The 23,161-nt window shown below is 33.0% G+C and overlaps 1 long non-coding RNA gene across 1 annotated transcript in view; it reads left to right on the forward strand.

Annotated features, from left to right (window-relative positions):
- LOC308496527 overlaps positions 1 to 23,161 on the forward strand; it is a 716,843-nt gene that overhangs the window by 66,340 nt on the left and 627,342 nt on the right. The window contains exon 2 of the long non-coding RNA XR_013993197.1: positions 9,449 to 9,567. This is a non-coding gene — a long non-coding RNA (uncharacterized lncRNA). The remainder of the gene's footprint in view (positions 1 to 9,448; positions 9,568 to 23,161) is intronic.

A 23,161-nucleotide genomic window follows, 5' to 3' on the forward strand; every position in this document is an offset into this window, starting at 1 on the left:
TTCAAATATAAGGTTTTATTTCAAATAGATTAGGAAGGTTAAATTTTGTAATACTTTATCCAAATAGACCTGTGCATACCACTTGTTACATCAATTCTATTACATGCATTTGAAATGGATAAAATATTGGATTGATGATCAAATACACACACACACACACACACACACAAGGGTGTTCATTGCAGTGTTGTTTTTAACACTCATAAATCAGAAAAATATGTAGTATCATTGTTGTATAATGGAATATACATGTATAAACAATCATGAGATTATTAATTAAATTGTATATCTCAAACTTTATTAACTTGGAATGATGGCCATGTTGTATTTTGTTGTGTGAAAAGGCACATCATAAAATTGAATGGTTGATTTTTGTAAAGATTATTAATATAATTATCTATGATATATGAGAGAATCTATCTGTAAAGTTATCAAAGTATAAATCAGAGTAATGAGGGAGGGAATTCCGTTGTTCAAAGTATAAAGCAGGGTGAGAGATGTGTGAGAGAAAGATTGTTATATAATGTGATTAGGTCTCAGAGAGGAATATTTGAGCAGAGACAAGAATAACGACATGAAGGTGGGAGTAGCAAGGATTGTGGAAAGCAAGTACTAGAAAAAGCAAGAAGCAAGTGTAAGGTGCCGAGGCAGACACGTGGTTGTCCTGGTTTAGGTACATTAAGCAGACAGATGTGAATGTGTGGTAGAGTAGGCCACATAAAGGGATCTCTACAAGGCCATTTTAAGGGAGATTGGGAGACACTGGATGGGTTTAGCTAAAGGGTGTCATGATCCAAACTACCTTTGACATGGCTTTATAATAGACTCATAGACAAGGACAGAAGCATCTCCTAATATCTCTAGGAGGCTGTTGTAGTAATCCAGGCAGAAGACAATGGTGGCTTGTACCAAGGAAGTGATGAAAAGTGACAGGACTCTGGATATATTCTTAATGTAAGGTTCAAATGGGTTGCTAATTATTTGCTTGTAGAAGATTAAAGACAGGAATAAACAAGTTGTGGATTGGGTGTCTATATTCTCAATTTTATTGGATTTGAATTAAATTAAATTTATATTTAAGCAGCCACATGTTGACAGTGTTACCATATTATCTCTAGACAGCGGGTGAAAAGGGGACAGAAGAAGTCAAGGATGAGTTCTTGAACACTCCAAGTTGGGGCCTTAGAGGTGGAGATGTGGAGGAACCAGCAAAGGAGAATGAAAGGAGTAGATGGAGTGAGGAGCAGTTGTTGAGAGGGACTGTAACTCTATAGTCAAGGGAAGAAACCATTCAGGTGGGATGCAGGAGGGATTAATCCGCTGAGTCAAATACTAGCTGCAAGTTATGTCAGATGATGACTCAGGATTGACCACAGGATTTACCAGTGAGGATAGACTTTTTAAAATTTTATTAAACGTATTGGGGTGGCAAAGGTTAGTGAAATTACACAGGCTTGAAATGTACATTTCTATAATACATGATCTATATATCACATTGTGTGTTCACTACCCAGAGTCAGTTCTCCTCCCATCACCATGTAGACTTCTTGATCTTAATCTGTGTTTTGTGAGGGTTGTGTAAGAGAACAGTGCCTGATTTGAGTTGTGTGAAAGAGAACCCAGCTGTGTGATGCTCTAGTCCCTCCCCCAATTGGATTGCAACATCATTGAATGTATATTTCTGTGCTTTTTTATATTTTTGTATGAATAATTTTCTGACAATTTTTTTATATTTTAAAGGGTTATAAACACAAATGTTTTCATTGTAATCATCATTGTATTCTTACAACTTCCCCATAATTTCAGAAACACATAAACTAGTTTTTTAAAAATGATAAAAAGCAGTGTTAAAAACAAATAAAATATTTAAATTATAAAATGAATGCAAATTAAGATTCCTAACATTTGGTTAAGAAGATCTGCAAGCAATCCATACTAGAGAAAAGGGTTAATTAAACTCAGATTATAATACTAGTGTTATCTATACAATTAAAAATAAAGATCATCCAGTAATGTCTAATAACTTTTAAAACCAATGATTGTTCTAAGTAAGGGAATAGCTTTCTCAAATTGTACAGAAGTACTCTCAGGTTGAGAGGGATGATAATGCCTATGAATATTCAAATGGGAAACAACATTGTTTAATTTTGTATTATTACATTTAAAAGGAAAAGATAAATAGTGAATATGAGTGCTGCACTGTTCAATTAAATGGTCAACGTAAATATCATTTGCACATTTTAATGTGCAAAGGTCATTTAAAATTTTCTGTGTGAAAAACTGACAAAAATTGCAAACACTATTCCTGCTGTGATGTACTTTTTAATTATTTTTCTAATATTTGTGAAAGAGCATTTTATTAAATGTAAAAGGAATACATAATCTGAGTGAAAATATAGTAACATAAATATCTATATTATTTAATGAAAATGAAATAAATATTTGTGTTTCCTTCTGAAAGTAAATGATTGAAAAATCAATCAAAACTGTTTAATTAGCTGTACAATATCCAAAGCTCAATACGGAGTGTGAAAATTTTAACACTGCATGAAATAATGCTTAGAAACTATTGTTTTCAAACAACGCTTTGGAGCAATTACTTGAAGTCACAAAACTTTAATGAAAAATATTAGAACATTATCCAGCAGTATAGATCCTGTGAAACTGCCTAAAAATTGAAAAAATATCCCAATTCTCGAAAATCACAAGTTACACACTTTTCTTTTTCAATCCTAGTGACTGTGCAAAGAAGAAACCATAGAAGGGTTCAAAATAGTAAACACACTACACAAAAATGTTCTTTTCCCTCAGGCGATTCTATAATTTTCTAGTCAGCACCATTGGGTATAATTTGTAAAATTACTGACAAAAAATAATTATTATTCAACCAATTCAACATTTTGACAACTTTATCATTTTGAACCAACGTGCATTTGGCCTTTATCCCTCATTCTAAATCTTGTCAGTGTGGCATCTTTCCAGACTAACCCTTGAAAACAGATCTTTTGTGCTTATCCGGATTATTAAAATGTCGTTGTTTTTTTCTTTTTCTTTTTAGTTTTCCCCACTTATGAAGGTTTTATCAATTATTGACCTAAAAAGAAAAGATTAGAAGAAATCTTACATGTTAAAACTGCTATACAGAATAGATCTTAAAAAAAAATCACTTAAGTCATGATTACCTTTAAAACTTAATGAGAAGGTGACATACTTCTTAAGATTGTTATTTGTACATTCTTCTAAGCCTATTGCTTCTTAGCCTATTGCTTGATTTTGCCCTGCAGAAATAGGCAGACATTTTTATTTTTCTCTTGCTAAAGCATCTGAATTTTGCCAGGAAATCTCTATATCATTGATTGACATACTGGGTTTTGTGAGAGCCAGACTTTCTTTACTAGCTGAAAGAAATCTGAAAATTTAAAGTAAACATACAAACAGACAAGAAACTGTAGCAACGAAAAGCTAACAACTGTCATGTGAAATTAATTGTAATTAATGGTCATGTACAATATTCTATTCTATGTAGAAATTTTATTGAGAGATAGTGATGTGAAAACGATGTGTATATTTTGAAGTTACTGAAATTATTCAGAATTCAGTATGCACAAGCCTACCCACTTTCTTTACACATATCGACATAGTATATGCCATTAACTTGGTTTACTTTGAAAGAATAAATCTGATATGCTACAAATATTTCCTGGCCGTAATATGAATTTACCTGATGTGGATTAGTGCAGTGCTAATTAGAAATTCATTTATTTATGGTAACATGGATAACATAGGATTGGATAGAATCATCTTACTTAAATATTGATTTAAATTACTCAATGTATAAATATTTTTATATGTTTAACTTTTGTTTTAAATCTTCCTTAACATTTACTCTTGGAAAATTAGAAATTTTTAGTGTATATACGTGTTGTGTGTGTGTGTGTGTGTGTGTGTGTGTGTGTGTGTGTGTGTTTGTGTATTCCTTCATGTTTGTAGAAACCTCAAAAGTACAGGTTATATTTGAAGCGTATCTATTTTTCTGAGAGTCACATAAATATTTAATTTTTATTTCCCATATATGTTCTATAATGATTTAACTCAGAAATCAGCATTTTAGCAGGTTGACATTCACATCCTTATTATTTAAAGTAATGTGAAGATGATACTTCAGAGGATCTGATCCTTATCTCTTTATTCATTATTTTTTCTTATTATGTAAAAATCCATCACATGTCTGTCCATTATATTTTTAAATTTGAAGTATTGTCTGTAATGTCTTACATATCATGTATTCCTTACTCAATCGATTGACAACTTCTCATTATCGGTCATAAATAGTTCAGTCACAAAATAGCAAATTTTAATGGAAAGAATATGGGATTAACATTGTATTAAACTGGTTTGACTCTTTACTAGCCAGGAACATGATTTTTAGGAAATCACTCAGTATTTCTTAACCTGATTTTCCTAATATTCATTATGAAGATGATATTATAATGATGGCACTTCTTATTTCATACGTGAACTAAAATGTTGACCTGACATGTGTTTGACCAATTAATAGATGTTAGTTCCTATTATTTTGTTATTGTTATTATCATGCAAACTTGTATATTCTCTTTTAGCCAAATGTTTAGTGGTTCTTGCTTTGGATTTCAGTGTGTGAGAATGAAGCAGATACTTTTCAAGGTAGCGGTGACTTCCCATGAGTCCTGAGTAGGATGCTAAGAGGGTAATGGACACTGTTCTCTGCATATTTAATCCCAAATTGGGAGCCAGAATGAGGTGTTCATTTCTTATCATTATTTCTGTTTTGTGTTTTTAGTGGTGGCTTGGTTCCCAGACATGCTTACCAAAATATAATGAAGCCAAAATGTAGATGCTTTAGTTGAATATTCTGAGAATTTAAATACCATTGAGAATAGCCTTGCAAGCAGATGATATACCATGATCACATATCAAAGAGACAGCTTGTAAATATGTCCTGGAAATTTGTTCTCTTTCTTACATGAGAATTTCTGGTATTATAGTATAGAGGCTTCTAATTTTAAAACCCTCTGAAAATACCTATGTGTTTCACCAATTATAGATTTCTTAAGAAAGCATGGATTCTACCTGTAGAAAATTTAACACAGAAAAATATCACCAGGCCACATTAAAACTTACTAATCCATTTGACTCCATAAATGAATGAAATATGGAAATTAAGTAACCAGCGACACTAAATGTTGGACAATCTGTTCAAGTCATTTTACAATAATTTGTTTGAATGAATCAAATGGGGAAGGATTGGCAACATAGACCTAGTGGCAAATGATAACTAATCTCTCTGATTAACTCTCTCAACAATTACTTGTACAAGAGACCTAATCTGAGTAATAGATGCAGAAAGCATCAAAGAATACATGAGAGTTTTAAGATTAGATATTTGGTTTATAAATAATGTCATTCAGAGCCTACTTCATTTTTGTTTTGGCTTGTTTGTTTTTGGACATGGAAACAGATCTTTTATTTATTTATTTTTATTATATCAGTTTCATGTGAGCAAAGCAATGCAATAGTTAGACATTTACACCCTTCAAAATGTAACAATCTCCCCCAATCGATTACCGCTTTGACATTATATATAGCTGTTCCTATACCGTTGACTGTCTTCCCTCTGCTGTACTCCACATCCTATAGCCATTAAGTTTGCAAACTCATCTTACAAAAAGTGTCACATACCTAATTGCTGAATATCATGTGTGTGTGTGAATTTATTAATATGTGTGTATACTGATTTAACTATGGTTGGCATTCAATATTATTCAACTTCAGCTTCAGGTGTATAACACAATGGTCAGACATCTACACAGAAACTGTGGTGCATTTATACAATGGAGTATTATTACTTGGCCATGAAAAAGAATGAAATATTACCATTTGCAACAAAATGGGTGGGCTTAGAGAATATTATGCTAAGAGAAATAAGTCAGATGGAGAAAGACAAATACCATATCATCTCACTTATATGTGGAATCTAAAGAACAAAATAAATGAACAAACAAAACAGAAGTAGACTCAGAGATATAGGAAAAAAAGAAAACTGCTGGTTGCTAGATAGGAGGGGGATGAGTATAGGGGAGAAGGTGAAGGGATTAGAAAGCAAATTATTAGTCACAATATAGTCATGGGGATATGTAATACAGTAAGGGGAATATAATGAATAATGTAAAGATTGTGGGGTATCAGATGGGCTCTGGACTTATCAGGGAGAAACAGATCATCTAAATATGGCATATGTGGGAAGTTTACATACTAGCAAGAGCCTTACTCTTTCTCAGCACATGGACTTATAAGAGCAACTTTGGCTGTGGGTGGCACAGGAATTCAGGGCCATTTGGATTCTACTGCCAGCCATTCTTGTGGAGCAGCAAGATCTCCACCAAGAACAGAAGAGGATGCTGAGAATGAGACTCCTTGCTGAGGGCAAAACAGACTTCAAAAAGAGATTATAATGCAACTGAAGGAAATGAAGACGGTCAGTGATTGTTTCCCACAAACTAAAAGAAAGGGCCAGTGCACAAGTCATCAGTGGGAATAGGAGGGTACAATGGAAAGGACACAAAATGTTAAATGGAAGAACCACTATCTTCCTCCCACACTTTTTTTTAATGCTTTGTTCCAAATTAATGATTTTGTATTCTCAGGCAGGTCATCATGTAGATTATAAAATTGTTCTGTTGACCAGACATGTTGCTCTCAGATGTTGAAGAAAAATTAGTACAGTGATTTTATATAAAATTTATCTGTTGGGCCTTGGGAGTAAATGTTGTTGTCAGCATCCTACTGTAGGCTTACAAAGCCATTGATACGCAAGTCAAAGTAGGGTTAAAATATCAGGATGAAAAACTACTTCAGTATTGTTCAGGGATTGATTGTAATTTTGCAAAATTTTGATTAATGGTGCCCTTTTTCTAACAACGCTCATTAACATTTCTGATAGTGCTGTCACTGGTTGCCAGTGATCCTGACTAAATCTTTGAGCAGGTTCAACTTAAATATCAGTAAATTCACCCACCTAGAATTTGAATATTTGCCAGCTAACACGGAATGCCAAACTTAATGGAAACTGAAACATAAGACCCTGAAAGCCAACACTTACCTGCTCAGTCATTAAGCCAAACAAATTTCCACATAACTACCTTGTTAGTTAAATTGCACAAAATTTAATCAAAGTAGTAGGGAGGCACTAGTGGCTATCCTTATTAGATCAAATGCACAAAATCATTCATTCATTCATTCATTCATTCACTCACTTAGTGATTCAACAGATATTGCCTGAGTGACTATGATTTACAGGGATTGATGCCGCATGATGCTGATTGTATAGATGAAAAACAAAACAAGCAAAAACAATAAGATAGGCTCAATCAGCAAAACAACTTTGAGAGAATGTTTGAGTCAAGGACCTTGAATGGCTATTATAGACTCTTGCAGACACACACACGCAGACTCTAGAATATATGCTCACCCAACATGCACTCACACACACTATTTCAGTCACTGTGTAACCCGATTCAACAATTGAAAAAGCAACATTATATCTATACTTAGAAACCTCACACCTACAACACAAATGAGAGTAGGGAGGACCACGAGTAAAAGGGAGATGAAAAACATCTATGGTAAATGACCCAAGGTAGTATAAAAAAGAGTTCCGACAATTCATAACCACATAAATGTTTAAGCAAAATATTAACTCTAAAATGTGAAAGCATAATGAAGAAATTCAAGGTCTCCAAAAGAGATAATAATGCAACAGAAAGAAATGAAGATCAAAGACTCAGAGCCCAAGGAAGGAGATAGAGAAAAAAAAGTGCAAAAATATTCTAAAATGAAAACATCAGAAATTGCAGCAATAGAATTTTTAAATTGCACTAATTGCATGGGGTATGATGAAATAAGTTTTTTTAAAATATGTATCAAAAAGTAAAATAGGAAAACATAAATATAGAAATTATTAGAAAGGATATCAGATATTTAAAAGAGATGTAACAGAACTAACACATACATTAAAAGAGTATGTAAACAGAATAGTGAACAGATTAAAAATGAATGGAAGTTATAATATAAAATACTTATGAAAATAAAATTCTTGAGTCTGTGATCAACTCTTTATTTTGACATTTTTATGTAGGATTATTATCAATACATAAAGTGATCCTTTGAAATTCTTGAACTGCAAAGATTAACCATTATATGATCAGGAAGGGGAAAAAGCAAACAAACAAACAAAAAACTAGACTGAACATAACCAATCAGTCAGAGCTTCTGCTGAGTGACATTAGTAAATTTCATTCAGAGCTAGAGATTGATTTGGAGAGGCAAGTCTCTTACCAAGTTACTTACCATTTAAGCTGTCTCCCCTCACAGTAAGTGAGATTACATGGGTCACATTTGGTGATTCCGTTGCCATTATTTTCTGTGACAATCTGGAGGGCTCACATGCAATGAATTCACCAAATTCCGACTTTGTAAGGTGGGGGTACAGGTGTTTATAGCTTTAGTACTTAAACTGACTTTTGTTTGTTTACTGATTAAAGCAACTGTATCTTGAAACTTTGTAGCACTTTTTACTAGATACTAAGTTTATTACAATTAAAACAGCTTAAATAAGGCTAATAGCCTTAAAGAGCCTTTCCATTCAAAGTCCTTTATATTAATTCCAGTTGGTTTGATTTCACTTCATAGCTAAGTTTTAGGCGACCTCCCTCGTTCATAGAAGATCTGTTTCTCTCCCATTGGAGAGCAATGGATCTGAAGATACTCCTAGTTTTGTTTTGTGTTTGTTTTTTTGGTCCAGAGTCAGTTCATTTCAAAAATGTGATGTATTTTTATAACTTCTTTTAACAAATCTCTTACATTATTTGAATATAAATTATTTTTGTTAAACATACTATGAATATACATAACGTAAATGGATATAACAGGATAAAATTAACTTCCCTATGACTGCTTCAGCACTAACTGTTAGTTTATTAATTCACCAAAATATTCTAGGTTGGTTTTATGATAATCACTTAACTGGTAGAAACAAAAAAGAATATGTTTCCTACCTTAGTATCCTAAATATACTTACTTTTTATAGAAATATATGTGATTAAGATCACTCTGTGTGGAGATTCATTTTTCAACTTATAGGGGAATTGAAAGAAGTATATTTAACATTGCTTAATGTACATTTTAATATAATTTTTGTGGGCCTAATGATATTTGCATCATTTATAAATTGCATTTTAAAAGTTCTTCATGATTTATTAAGTACTGTATTAAGAATGTATTGTGTTCAGGAAAAATCTAGCTTTTTCTTACTGTTTTACAAATTACATAGGAATTGTACTATTGTATTTAGTAAAAAGACATTTAGGTTTTTAAATTATTTTTTTATTTTATTTTTATTTTTATTTTTCAGACTTGACTGCAGCGATCATGTAAATTAGAGAAAGGAGATAAAAGTAAACCCTGGATATTCTTCTTGTGTGATATTTATTTTGGATGAAGCATTAAGATCCCTAATAGAGGTGTATCACTGTAAGTATTTTCTAATAAAATTAGAATGTTTATTTTTCTGTCTTGATAATATCATATGTGGTACTCTTTAATAAAGTTAGGAATCACATATGTAGTGTAGGAGCAATAATAGGCAGAATACTACAAATTCTTGAAACACTAGCTGAAAAGGGAATACAACTTGGAAAGAAAAAAATATAGTGGATATAGAAGCACTTAATTATACAAAAATGTTTGGTATACACAAAAGTTAAATGAGGGACAATATTACAATTGTTTACTATGTCATGCTGATCTCTGCCAGATTATGTTTAATAGTGTAACAATTTTGTGATGAGAAAGTAAAATAATTAGGAAACTATGCTGGGAAGAATGATAGTTTTATCATGAATAATCAATATATTATGAGTTATGAAATTAGAAAAATAACAAAATTAGATAGTGGTATAAAGCAGGCTGCTTACATTTTTAACTGTATTGAACTATCAATGATAAGAGCACCAATTTTAATTATTAGAATGTTTAATCTGTACCTAATTATCAAGTGCTCTTATAGAATCTGAAATTTAATCATACAAATCTGTCATATTCATAAAGAATTAAAAAATAAAAACATAATAAAAAACCTGTAATAACCTTGTACACTGACCTGAGGGCTTGATTTCTTTATATAAATGAAGAAATATATTTTCTACATAATATTCCATAGCACTCTGCTGGAATTCATGGGAAAGTGATATTATGATTGGTAAAGAGTTTGGAATAATAGCCATTTTGCTGATAGACAAAAAGTGACCAATTATATCTCTTTGGTTGCAATGTCTTTGATAGTCCTATGAATTACACTGAAAAGCATAACCTCTGAGAGAAATTTAATAGAAAAATCTCCAGTCAACTAAGGTTTCTTTAGGTTGTGAAATCACATATAGATGTCTCAGCTGATACTCTGAGCTCACCAGAAGGACCTACCGCTTGGTCAGGCCCATGCACTCGAGAGTTGTATATTTTGAATGTCACCCCAAGATACAGTCAAGTATGTCTTTTGTTTTGACTTATGTTACTAACCAGAAAAAATATTCAGGTAATTAAAGATCTTTTTTTAATATCCTATGACATATCACATTTTCCTTTAATATTGGACACATAGATTGGGAAAGTCCGTGTGAGTGAAACAATGTACATTTCATTAATTTATTTATAATTCCTGAGATATTTTATTTTTTATAGTGCAATGGTAACTTACATTTTCCACTTCAAAATTAAAACAAAAATGTAATAATATTTTACCTACCAAGACCTGGGACAATAGATCTGGTTCAGGTTGAAATGAGTAAGTAAAGGTTTTAGAGTCAGTCATACAACTTGTTTTCTTTAGCTGAGTCTTACAATTTTTATTCTCTCTTTTCTCATAAAAATATGTATGCATGATATGGCTGAATAGTTAAACTTATTTAAAGCCAAGTTACCACTCAAGACCAAATCATATTCAATGTATTTCTTGTCTTACTAAAGAAGAAATTCGAAGATAGTCATTTTTAATGCCTTCCATAATGTAAATTTTCTAGTTTACAGTCATAGAAAAATTTTCATGAAAGTCAATATTTCTGAAAAATGTAGTCAATATTTCTTCATTCTATTTTGAATGATGGCAAATTATTTTAATTAATATTATTGGTGATGCAACAAAGAAATTTGTGAGTTGCTTTAAAATTATTAATCTTTTAAAATGTCTCAGACCATGTGGTTAAATACAGATTTGCAAAAATAGTTTTTAGTGTCATTTAAGACTAAGTGATATTTGAAACCATGCAAGTTACTTAACACACTTAAATTGCTTACCACAATATTCAACCTCTGAAATTTCCCTCAGTCTTAGCACTTTATTATATCTTATATCAATGCACACCTGTAAGAATGTTTTTAATAGTCATGATTAGAAGGATGAATACATACAAGTTCATTTATGCTAAGAAGATAACCTGGTGTAATTCTTTTTTTTTTTTTAAGCAAAATGTATCAAGTCGTCTATGGTAGTAATATATATTTCACTGTCATGTTTACTTAATAAAATCAGTTGTTTCTATTTGCTTGTTTTTTCCTTAAATACAGGCATTTAACATTCCCTTGACATTAGCTTTTCGAAAATTCCTATTTTCTCTGTTTGACAGATAATGCATATACTTTAGGTTGTCTTTCTAAAGAAATAAATCTTCCTTAGGTTAAAAAAAAGAAAAAGAAAAAGAAAAATATTAATGCCTAAAGTTAATATTGAAGAATAGACCACTTTGAATCAGTTGCTCTTATCCTTCAGTCTAATGTTAAAGATATTAGTAGTGTTTTATATGCATGAGGATTGTAATGCTTTTTAAGAGAAAAACTACATTATTTATGCACTTAGAAAATATCTTTATTTAAATAAACTACACGATGAAGTGTAGATAGCTAACTCTTTCTTTGTAATTATTATTATTCTTTTTTACTTTAGCTCTTAGAGAAGGCCTGTACTTAGAGAGGAGCTTTAGTTGTCAGATCTACAAAATGTTTCAAATATTAAGGAACAAGTTTTAACTTTATGCCAAGTAGTATTTGTAAGTCTTTCTTAAAACATTTTTGAAGTATTAATATTTTATATAGAACTAGAAAATAAAACAGAGGAAAACCAAGCAGTAGAAATGGAAACATATGGAAAAGTTTAAGATAAATAGATGAGTCTTAGAGATGATCAATTCTCAAAGATGAATTCCTTGATTTCCTGTCTTTTATTTTAGCTTATTTTAGACCCTGAAATTAGGGTCATAGAGTAACCACCAAATACACTGTGAAGAAAGTGCTGCGTTAGGTTTTGGAAGACATACGCCACTTCTCAGTTCAGACAGTGTCCTTCGTAGTATCATGAGAATAACCATTGTTCTACTTTACCTCAATCCCACCAGCACTTGTGAGGTTGATGACCATTCTTTTGGAAATGTGTGCATTATCACTACTCCACACTGAGGAATCCGTGCTCTGTTTCACCCTATCTGTGGCCCCTTGCTCTTAGATGTCTCCAATGAAAACTGATTGAAAACAAAATACTAAATCCCATTGGTTAATATATCTACTCTTTCACTCTAAATCTAGACGATCTTAAATCTCTGGTGATAGAAGGATATGCATTCTTATATCTTTAGTTCTCATTCTGAAATAAGTTCATTTAGAAACTTGAAGAAGTTGATGTTTTACGCTTGTGTGACCAAAACACATGTATTTACGCTTCTGCTCTTAGGTTATCCTATTTTTTTCCCCTCCAATTACTTGGGTTTGGAGTATCACAATGAGGTATGATTTAGTGACATCACACACACTAACTCCAAAAGGGAACAAAGAAACGGAATATTCTGGAACTTGGTATATTTCTGAACTCAACCATGTATATATAATACGTAGCACTATGGAAGTTCAATTTTCAAACAAGGAGTTACTATAGCCTTATTACTGTTCCTTACTGTGTCCTCATGTCACATAGACTTCCTGGTTCACATTATATTCACAAATAAATTATATTACAAAATCTCTAAGACATCTTTTAATCTAAGAGCATTCTGGTTCTAAGTCATGGAATGACTCAAAAGATTGTATCTTCCTCTAAAGTGGGGGCAGCAGGATATTCTTTTCCAGGACATTTTGCTTTTGCAATTTTTCTCCATTTTCCATTCCTTCCTTGGTTGTCTGGAGCTGAGCTGAGCTGGCGGCAACTAAGCTGCCAGGTGTCTGAGTAGTCAATTAAGACTATAAGCCAAGCTGAAAATGACAGTCAAGCCGTTAATCACTTGCTGCAATAATAAGAGCAAGAAAATAATTTGAGAAAGCCCCGACTCTTCTCTGTTCCATTTTTCCTCATAAAACACATGGGTTGGCGGTCAGGAAGATCAGAACAGATGTGCAGGTCATTTCACTGCCCAGAGAGCCCTGAACAAAAGACTCCATCAGTTTTCAGGGACTGGGTGCTAGAAGGAGGGAGAGAAGCAAGAGATAAGAGTGGAAATGTACCGAGTCAGAGTTGAGAAAGGTGAATTCAAGGTTCTCCCACTCCCACATCAGGGTTTCTCAGCAGACGTACCTATTGAAGGCCCCTGATAAAGAGGGCTCCAACTAAAGCCACAGGGTCTAGGAAGGCTGACGTGTGTAAGAGCAAGGCACGCTAGGGGGCGCTGAAACTCCCTCCAGAGAATTGCAATGCACTGGCTGTGCACCAGGTCCAGTGTGGAGAGGGTTGCTTTCCCTTGAAGTCCTCTCAGGTAAAGCCTTCATCAGAGCCTATGGTCAGGTCTGAAAAAACACATGTGGGGTTTTGGTCTGGGGGAGAGTCCTCATTGGTTATCATTTTAGATGTTTACTTCCCCTTGAATTTAAAGTAGGGAGGAAAATCCAATACAACTGGTCTTTGTTTTAGAACACTGCGTCACATAGCTTTGTTCAAACAGCTTCAATGGGTAGATAGAGGCCCTGGGTAGAGGCCCTGGTTGTGTGCTTAATGAGAAGTAGTAGTGATGCTAAAGCAAACCCCTGCCCTTGGGGACTTCAGTGTCTACAGGGGGAGGGGGGAAGATACTAATAAGCAATTGTATAACAATATTGTGGAGTGCTTAATAGACGCAGGCTTCCTCAGAATGTTCTTTATTCTCACTGCTACATGGCTGCTTATGAACTATGATTGTCTTCCATTCTGTAAATGTGAGAACAGAGAGTAAGTAAGGTTCAGAGAGGTTAAGTAACCTGTCTGCCGTGGTATGGTAACCTTTGGTAACCAGTAAGCTGAGTCCACTGGCCAAACCCTTAACCTCTGTGTTTCGCTTCTATGTAAGAATACCTGAAGGCTAGAGATAGGCATAAAACGTTAGCATGCATCTGAAAAGAGGCACTGGGTGCATGTGAGTGGTCAGGAAGGGGTGCCAACACAGGGTGGACCTGGGGTGTGGCGTGGGGGTGGCCACTGGATTTGAAAGACATTTAAAAGACAAGGGACAGCATGAGTAATGACATGATGAGAGCTGTGGACTACATTAGTTTGGTGTTTCTGAAAATAAATTAAGTGGTGAGCAATATAAAGTGGCTGAGAATGCAGGCAAGGATTGGATAGAGACCAAGCGGTGGCAAGTTCAGGAGGACAGTTTATGTTGGGTGGGAGTTAGTGTAATAGAGCTAGGGGGAGAAGAAAAAGAAAATATTCTATGTATTTTTTTCTTTCATTTTGATTTGATCAATAATTCCTCATAGTGCAGTAATAATATAAGAGGAGTGTCATACAGGGTCTCTGGTCCCGCTCCCCACATGAGAATACCGGACATGGTGAGGCCAAAAAGGAACACCTGTGGAGCCATACATAGGGGAGTCATACCACTATATCCTCACTGCTAGCTGGGTTGGAGACACAGGAAGCAGGAGCCACACTATCCGCAACCTGCAGTCCAGTTCTCTTTGCCAAACAACCTCACTTGCTAGCTGCAATCTGCTGTGCTAACTGCAATCTGCTGTGCTAACTGCAATCTGCTTTTGCTAGCTCAGCCACCATCTTGCTAGCCCCCATTTTCTGCTAGTGTAGCCACAGCAGTTACATTAGTGGCCAATGGCTCACTGGTTACAGCTGACGGCCAACTAGCCACAGCTGACGGCCATCCAGTCACAGTTGATGGCCATTTACTACCTGAGCCAGCACCTTTCTATGTGAGGCCGAGAGCCTGGAAACTGCACTCCTGGCGCTGTCCCCACAAGGAGGTTTATGAAAAAGCTATGCTCTGCTTTGGGGATCTTGAGTATGTGCCTGTTGAACTACCAGATCAATTGATTTGCAGACAGGTGAATGTGTGAATCAACAAATGGAAGAGAAATGAAGCCCTGGGGTGGATGGATATCTACAGAGAGGGGGGAGAAAAGGGAACCTAGATGTGAGGCCTCAGAGGAAAGGCCAGAAGGAGCAGAACAAGAAGAGCCAGGAAAGTCAGTTACATGGAAGTTTTAAAGAGAAAGCAGTGATGCCGGTGAACCCCCTGCAAAAGAGAGATCAGTTAAGATCAAAACTGAAATGATCCTTGGAACTGATCCCTGAAAGGTCACAGGTTTACACTATTTTTCAAGGGCAGGATTAGCAGAGTGGTGAGGTGTAAGCCAGATGGTAGTAGATTGAAGAGCGAGCAGGCAATGAGAGGGCAGAAGCTGAGTCAGCAAGAAGCGAAGGAGACTGCTGAATTGAGGTAGGCTTTCTTACAGTTTGTTCAATATTTGGTGTGCTGGATATTTTTTCATTTTTATAGAACAGATATAAAGCTTAGAAAATACCAGGAAAGAGAAGTTGAAGACCCATGGAAAAGGGATTAAAATTGAAAGCACAGTTCCTATAATGATCTAAAGATGAGACGCAGGCCGGCTTTGCTTTGGCCCAGCTGCTCCACTTGACCACTCTGACTTTGGCAATGCCATTTAACCTCTCAAAGCTTGTTTCTTCATCATTAAAATGTGGATAAAAATAACAATTTAAGAGGGTTATTGTGAAGATTAGTTGCTATAATGTATGTAAAAATGATTTACAGTGAGGACTCATTATAATGTTTGCTATTGTATATATTTAGGGTAAAGTTAGTTGGCCTCAGAGATGGAGAGACCTATAAATCAGCACATCATCCAAGACTAGAATAAAAGGGGGTTGATTATTTCTGTAAGCAAAATTGTGAATATGATATTCAGGGCAGTGCCTTAAGAGCTCAGTGACTTTAGCAGTTACCCTTTTTCTTGAAATAAAATTAAAATAAAAAAATCAGGACCCATTTTGGCCTAAAATTATAAATAAACATCTTATCAATACAAAGGTGTTTAGAAATAAGACCCTTTTATCCTAAAATTATAAGCACTGGTTCGTAATATTTGAATATGTACATTATATGGTACATCTTACTTTCTGTAGGTGAGAGGGCAATCCAATATTTTTCAAGTGTGCATTCTTTCTTTAGCACAGGAATTAATAACCTATATGGCATTTTAACTAATGATGGAAAACCGGCCAGAAAGCCAGTTCTGCCTTTCCTAAGAGTAGGAAAACCATCATGCTCCCTTCCACATAGTTATTAAAAGAAGTTATAAAAACTCTTTTTTGTGAATGATACTAAATTGATTTACATATGTTTTAGAATTATTCTATTTAAGAATACCCAAAGAATTGCAATCATACTGCTTTTTTTTTGCCTCAACTTTGATTATTATCTTTTCTCTTTGAGTGAGTCACATATGTAGATATAAGTCAAAGTAATTTATTGTGAGCCCAACAGGTACTAATCAAGTTAGGGAATAAAATGGTAATGGTAAAGTAATAGAGCTAATTTTCTTGTATATGTTTTATAAATGGACATTTTCTTACAGAATGTGTGTATATACCATATGTCTTTTATTATAATTTTTATATGCAATCCCATCACTGAGAGCAGTCTTGTACTTAAATTTGAAGCACTATTTTTTCTGATAATTGTGGGTTAATTTAGCCTGGTTTTCTGTTCTTTTAGAAATTGAAAGCTACAAATAATCTTAGATGCGTTGAATGGAAACTAAATGTAAGAGAGGTTAATATCAAATTTAATAATACCAGTTCCTAAATTTTGTTCTATTTCTGTATGCCTTATTCATGCTGATTTATGAGCTCTTCTGAGATTCACAGTCTGTCTAAATCTTTATATATATTATATATATATATATAATATACATATAATGTTCATTCTAATATGATTTACCATATACTCAAAGGCTTTCTACTTTTGTAAAAACTGGCATCACACGAACAATTTCTACTTCTTTGGAACTCTTGCCTGTTTGGAGCAAAATCAGTTTCTTTTGGGAAATGCTTTTTAATTAATAAACAGGCCACTTTTCATCAACTCAGTGGCATAGCCTTTGCAAGAATAGGAAGCAAGGCTGATGACATCTTGGGCCTGCCATCCCTAGAGGTGCCTATAATTAAGTGAAAGAAACATCAACTTCTACTTCTTTTCAAGCTTCTATCCCACTTCAGATTCACCTCTGGATTTTTTTTTTCTTTTTTCACTACTTCTTTCTTACTTGATAGAGCTTTATCTGGTATCCAAATTCTTGATATTTACGTATAAAAGTGAAAAATGAATATCGGGGTTATAACCCTCACTCCAACTAAAGAAGTCTTATCAAACCTACAGTGAGATTGAAGCTGGTTGTCTAGTACACAATCTTTCTTGGAAAAAAAAAATGATCGATTTTAATTGGCTACATTTTCGTTTCAGCACGTTTTTACTATCAGCTTTAAATATGTACATAAACCACAGTGGTACTAAAACATGGGAAGTCAAGTTTTGATTATTTCTTTTGACAAAAAAGTATAATCTTAACTCATGAGTCACTGTTAAATATAAGTGTAATGTGGAGGAAAAATGAAAATACATTATGAGAGTTTTTTTGCCAATTTGTATAATTTTTCAGTTAAGCAGTCATAAATCAAGGAATATTGTATTTTTTGAGGCTCATTAAAGAGACATTATACATCAGAATAGTGAAGTCGTCAGCATAATGAAATGATGAATGCCTGTAACTATCTGTATGTAAATGATGTGAGACAGATTCAGGGTGTTAACAAAGGAGAATAACAATCTCCCTGACAGTTCCCCGTAGGTGCAGTTGCTGGATGCTGGTGACAGATGTTAAGTGCAAACCTCTTCAGTGGCAAGCACTTATTAGCACTCAGGGGATACTGGCAATATAAAATAAGACGAAGAGCAGATGTCATTTTAAATAAATTTGTTTAGTAAGGTGTGTTGTTGCATTGTGAGAGCCTTCTTTATTGACAAAGGCTATATTCTAAATTAAAGGAAACCTTTTAGAGAAGTAAATGGTTACTTTGAAAAAACTAGTATGTAAAAATGTGGTTATATATATGTATATATGTATGTATAATATACTTATATATACATATATATTATATACTTATATCTGTCATATATATATATACTTATATCTGTTATATATATATATATATATATATATATATATATATATATATATATATATATATATATATATATATTGCACTGACGACCCATTTCCTTAACTTATGTTGGGACTTTTTCATAAAGTAGATAACATGTCAAACTTAATTTACATTTATTTATCCTATCAGTGAAACATCTATCTCACTTGACATTTAGCAGATGGATTCCTACGCACATGTACTCTATATAGTGAGATTTGTAATATCTATTTTGTCAACCATCGTATATAGCATGGTTATGAGTTCTGTCTAATCTTCAAATTTATGAAAGTTATGTCTCTTTTGTTTCAGACTGCACAATCAATCTTTTAATTAGCCAGGGCCTTCACTCCTACATTTCAGGTGCTTTATTTCACTTACTGAAGAGAAGCAGGAAGTAGATCTAGTAGTTTTCCAGAGATTCTCATTTATCTTAAGTGCATATCACAACACCTGGTACAGATGCCAATTACACAAATGATGATTAAATTAAAAAGGAAAGGAGGTAGAAAAGGAAAAAAAAAAGAAGGAAAGAAGAATGAAGGGAGAAAAGGGAGATTTTTAGCCCAACAAGGGTTATTGATGAGGCATTGGCCAGGTCATTTAAACTCTCTGTCTCTGCATGTATTCCTTCTTTATTCTATTCTATTCTATTCTATTCTATTCTATTCTATTCTATTCTATTCTGTTCTGTTCTGTTCTGTTCTGTTCTGTTCTGTTCTTTCTATTCTATTCTATTCTATTCTATTCTATTCTATTCTATTCTATTCTATTCTGTCCTATCCTCTTTTTTTGAGCTTTATTGAGGTATTATTGACAAATGAAATTTTAAAGTGTTTAAAGTGTACACCATTATGTGATTTGGTACATGTATACACTGTGAAAGGATTTCCCCCATTGAGTTAATTAACTTGTCTATCACTTAAGATATTTACCTTTTTTATGACAATATTTATGTTTAAGATCTACCTCTTATAGTAAATGAGGGTAGAGGTTCATATTCTACCTGTGCCACAGAGTTTGGCACCCAAAGAGATAGTATATATGGAATCATGGTTAGATTGACGTTATAGAACCACAAAATACCCTAAATGGCCAAAAATTATTATTTTTTAATAATTTATCTTTTTTTACCCATCCCCCACCCCCTCCCCTTTGGCAACCATTAGCTTCTTCTCTTTCTCTGTGGGCCTGTTTCTGATATGATTTATCAATTAGTTTTCTTTTTTTGTTTTAGATTCCATATTTAAGTGAAATTATTTGGTATTTGTCTCTTTCTCTGTCTGATTATTTAACTTAGCATAATACCCTCTAGGTCCATACATGTTGTCACAAATGACAAGACTTTATTCTTTTGTATTGGTGAGTAATATTCCATCATATCTATCTACCATGTTTTCTTTATCCATTTAGCTATTAATGAATCCCTAGGTGGCTTCCTTATGTTTGCTATTGTAAATAATGCTGCAATGAACATAGGGTTGAATATATCTTTTCGAATTAGGGATTTTGAATTCTTTGGATAAATACCTAGAGTGGTAATCCTGGGTTGTATGGAAGCTGTATTGTTAGGTTTTTTTTTCAGGAATCTCTCTACTATTTTCCATAGTGGCTGTACCAATTTACAGTCCCACTAACAGTGTGCAAGGGCTCACTTTTCTCCACATCACCAGCATTTATTTGTTGATTTTTTGACGATCGCCATTCTGACAGGTATGAGATAGTATCTCATTGTGATTTAGATTTGCGTTTTCCTGATGATTAGTGATGTTAAACATCTTTCAAAAATCTGTTGTCCATCTGTATGTCCTCTTGGGAGAAATGTCTGGTCCTCTGCCCATTTTAAATTGGAGTTGGTTTTTGGTGTTAAGTTGTAAGAGCTTCCTATGTATTTTGGATATTAACCCCTTATCAAATATATCATTTGTGAATATTTTCTCCCATTCAGTAGGTTTCCTTTTTGTTTTGTCGATGGTTTCCTTCATTGTGCAAAAACTTTTAGTCTGCTATAGTCCCATTTGTTTACTTTTTGTTTTTGTGGCCTTTCCCCGAGGAGCCTTATCCAAAAAGATATTGCTAAGACTTATGTCAGAGTTTACTGCATATGTTTTCTCCTAGAAGTTTTATAGTTTACAGGCTATATTTATTCATTTGAGCTTTTTTTTGTATGTGGTGTATGAAAGTGTTCTCATTTCTTTTTTTTTTTTTTTTTTTTTTTTGCATATGTCTCTCTAGTTTTCCCAACACCACTATTGAACAGACTGTCTTTACCCTAGTCTAGATCCTTGCCTTCTTTGCCATATAAGAAATGACTTATTTCTGGGTTCTCTGTTCTGTTCTGTTGTTTTATATCACTGTTTTACGCCAGTCCATACTGTTTTGATTATTGTAGCTTTGTAGTATAGATTGAAGTCAGGGAGCATGATACCTTCCACTTTGTTTTTTCTCCAGATTTCTTTGGCTATTGAGGGTCTTTTGTGGTTGTATATCAATGCCATTGGTAGTTTAATAGGGATTGTATTGAATTTGTATATTGCTTTAGATAGTAAGGGCATTTTAAATTGTAATTTTTCCGATTCATGAGCATAGTAGATTCTTCCATTTATTTGTATTGTCTTCAATTTCTTTCTTCAGTGTGTTACAGTTTTCATATTACAGGTCTTTTACTTCTTCGGTTAAATTTACTCCTAGATATTTTATGATTTTTGATGCAATTGTAAATAGGATTGTTTCTTAATTTCTCATCTGTTCATTTGTTATTGGTGTATAGAAATGCAACAGATTTTTATATATTGATTTTGTATCCTGCAACTTTAATTCATTCATTAGTTCAGACAGATTTTTGGTGGAGTCTTCATGGTTTTTTGTATATAATATCATGTTATCTGCAAATAGTGACAGTTTTACTTCTTCCTTTCCAGTTTGGATGTCTGTTATTTCTTTTTCTTGCCTGATTGTTGTGGCTAAGACTTACAATACTATGTTGTTAGCAAATTATACATATAAAGCATCAGTATTATTTTAAAAAATAAGTCAATTTAAGCACTCTGGGAACACAGACTTTGGATTGTATAACCAAATATACGTAGACCAAGTGATATTAATAAAATATTCATATTCTTTGTGCTTTGGGACAAGGTTATTATTTTTAACAAAGTTTCCACATACCTGTGCCATTATATTTTGGCATTTTATTAGGTTTATGTGAATTGCTAGCAAAATAAATGTTATAATTTTTCATAAGCACCAGTCAATGTGGTGATATCTTTTCTTTACCCTGATGTATATACGTCATAGGGCTTAAAATAGTATTTTACTAAAGAATTATTTTTTAAATATTATCACTTGTTTTGCTTCTTTTTGCCTTTGGAATATAGCAGATTATAAGACTTTTTAAGTAATATTCAATGTTTATAATTTATTGTGTGTAAATATCCATCAGAACATAGTAGTCCATGTTTTCAGTGGTCTTAACTTAATAACTTTTAAATTGTTAATAGTATTTTGAATGTGCTAATGTATATAATAATGTGTGGTATCAATTCCTTGAACATATTTTTTGAAAATTTGTATAATAAAAAAAAGATTGGAAAATGTCCAGTCACAACTTTAAAGTCCATAATTGTACATAGCTATTATATATAATTAAATTGGAAATAAGATAAATTATAATAAAATATACCATATTATTTTACTACTCCTTTGCATGTATTCATCACCTTCCATGTAATTCTGATCATTTTACAAGTTCACTAACTTACCATAAGAAATGACCTTATGATATATGTTATAAGCCTTCAACTTAATTCATACACTGACACACACACATACACACACACACAAAAAAAAAAAAATCTGAGAGCATGTGTTTCATATAATAACAATTTTATAATGTTCTCTTTTGTCCATAACTAGCTAAATATATTTTTTATAATTTTGTACTACTCTCTTGTATAATTGATTATTTAATATGTCTTAAAGGGAAGAAAGAAGAAATTGTAAATTTGGGCAATGTCTTGAAGAGAATAACTATAAAATTTAATTTCAAATTCACTCACTTTTTTCTTTAAAAATAAGGATGCCAGTGGTCTTATCATGAAAGTTATTATTTTTTTAATAATTTATTATCATGCTACATCTATTGTTAAAGCTCTAACACTGAAGTATTGGAAAGAGTCACATAGACCAGTCTTGTTACATTACAGTCAAATGTCTTGTAAACTTACTGCTACAAGTGGGTAATGAAACCTATTTATATTAAATTTTATTTATATCTACATTTTAACATCTAAGGTAAAAATATGATAAACAGAAACTAACCAGTTCCATATATTATATGATATATCTACGTATAGTCAGAGAGAGCGCATATTTTTGTGCTTCTTAATATCAATTCTCACTGATTATTCTAATTAAATAAATGCATTGTTTATAACAAAAATGTATACAGTTTGTATATGTTTAAAAATATCACTTTAAATTCAATACTTCACTTGGTCAATGATTTGAATCCTCGGTTTTTAATTTCAAGTTCATCTCTATTTCTACCCTATCATAGTACTTCTTGATAAATCTGTTAAGTTTAAATCCAACAAAATG

The sequence above is a fragment of the Rhinolophus hipposideros genome, assembly GCF_964194185.1.
Source record: "Rhinolophus hipposideros genome assembly, chromosome: 4".
NCBI classification, from domain to species: domain Eukaryota; kingdom Metazoa; phylum Chordata; class Mammalia; order Chiroptera; family Rhinolophidae; genus Rhinolophus; species Rhinolophus hipposideros.